This window comes from Haliaeetus leucocephalus, unplaced genomic scaffold (assembly GCF_000737465.1).
Source record: "Haliaeetus leucocephalus isolate CR32 unplaced genomic scaffold, Haliaeetus_leucocephalus-4.0 Scaffold417, whole genome shotgun sequence".
In the NCBI taxonomy this organism is placed as follows: Eukaryota; Metazoa; Chordata; class Aves; order Accipitriformes; family Accipitridae; genus Haliaeetus; species Haliaeetus leucocephalus.
Window position 1 is genome coordinate 9,267,037 of NW_010972853.1, and position 1,683 is coordinate 9,268,719.

The window sequence follows — 1,683 nt, forward strand, 5'->3', positions numbered from 1 at the left end:
TAACTTCCTAATTGTCAGATGTAAAACACAATATGTAAAATTGCACAGAACAAACCATACTGTTATGAAATATTATGGTTACAAGTAAAATGCTCAAAACTCGGACTGTGACACGAATAAGGTTGGAGTAAAATATTTATTTGTCCCTTTGTATGTATACATAGTAATGAATGATCCATAGAACATGCATTTCTGCCTACGCAGAAGTAAGGTGTACGTGCATGATGCCCACGGATGCCCTGTCCCCTGCAGCGGATAGAACAGATGAGCACCTACTTACTAGTTTTTTCGCTGTGTCCCAAGCCTGACCTCCCACTGCCTGTGGAAACCCAGCTCCAAAGGCAGAAGCAGAAATACCCGTGTTGGCCGCTTCGCAACACCACCACTGCACGAGCGCTTCACCGGCCTTCATTACAACCCAGGTGGCCTCTGAGAGTGGGAGAGGGATTTCACCTCCCACTAGCCACCTGCAAAATGGTGGCATGTGGGGATAGCGCTGAAAATCGTGCATTACATTTGGTTGCTTAATCTGACTCCTGAATTGTCAAGGCGGCTGGTTATCGTCTGCGACGCAACGTCCTACGGCTCCCTTGCAGGCGGACCTTACGTCTGTAGGCCACAGAGGGGGCTCTGCTGCCAGTCCTCGCTTTTTTTATGATTAAAAAACGAAAGCAGCACTGCGTTACACTGGCTAAACCCGGTAAACATTGTGAAAAGTTACAGGCAGCCCTGCAGGAGCTAAGCGGGCGGGAAGAGGGCTGACCAACACAGCATTTTGGCACCTTTTAATTCCATCTCGGCCAACCGCCATTTTCCTCCCTTGGAGGCACCGCTGCTGGGTGAGAGCACAGGCTGGGTGAGAGCATAGGCTGGGCTCCAGCTCCAGCTCTCTCTCTCTCTCCCCCCCCGTCCCCTCGCTGGGGAACAAGCCCCGTCGTGGCCTACGCGCCGTGTGGACGGCCACCCGTCGGAGCCGCTCTCACGCAGGGAGCGCGGTGGCGTCCCGGCCTGCCTCGCTGTCCGAGGCGGGACTAGAACCCGCGGCCCCCCGCCTCCCGGCTCCTCGCGCTACCCGTGCGGCCACCGGGGCGCAAGCCAGGCGCCTGGCGCGCGTGCCCGCACGGGCCGGAGAGAGGAGGGGAGGCGGAGCGGCGCGCGTGCGCGCGCAGCTGGCGGCCGGCCGCGCGCACTCTCCCAGGCTTCCCAGGGAATCCAGCGGCAGCAGGAAGAGGCGCTTCCCCGCGCACGCGCAGCTGGCCGGGCGGGCGCGCGCTGAGCCGCGGCGGCGGGAGGGAGGGGGGAGGGGAGGGAAGCTGCTGAGGTAAAGTTAGGGGGAGAGAGAGACTCCGTCAGCGAAGCGAGAGCCGGGGAAGCTCGGCGGCCGCCATTACTGAGTCGAGAGCGCCGGGGAGGGAACGGAGAGGTGGGACGGGGCTGCGGCTGCGGCGGCCGGGAGCGCTCGGGAGCTGCGGGCCGGAGAGCGGAGAGAGCCCCGCGGGGAGGAAAAGCCGCCGGGGGCGCCGGCGTGGAGAGAGCGTCCCGGGAATGCTGCCGCTCCCGCCGCCGCCGAGGAGCCGGATCCCGACGGCGCGAGGTGAGGGGAGGAATTCGGTCCCGTGGGACCTGGCCCGGCCCGGCGGCCCGGAGCGGGGCGGCCGGCCCGGCAGGCGGAAGGGGAGCGGG

General features: G+C 62.7%; 1 protein-coding gene across 1 annotated transcript in view; it reads left to right on the forward strand.

Moving 5' to 3' along the window:
• Positions 1 to 1,314: 1,314 nt before the first annotated feature.
• Positions 1,315 to 1,683, forward strand: part of ARHGAP5 (Rho GTPase activating protein 5) — a 49,859-nt gene continuing 49,490 nt past the window's right edge. Inside the window, exon 1 of the mRNA XM_010574268.1 lies at positions 1,315 to 1,594. The gene's annotated coding sequence lies outside the window, so the exon portion shown is untranslated. The remainder of the gene's footprint in view (positions 1,595 to 1,683) is intronic.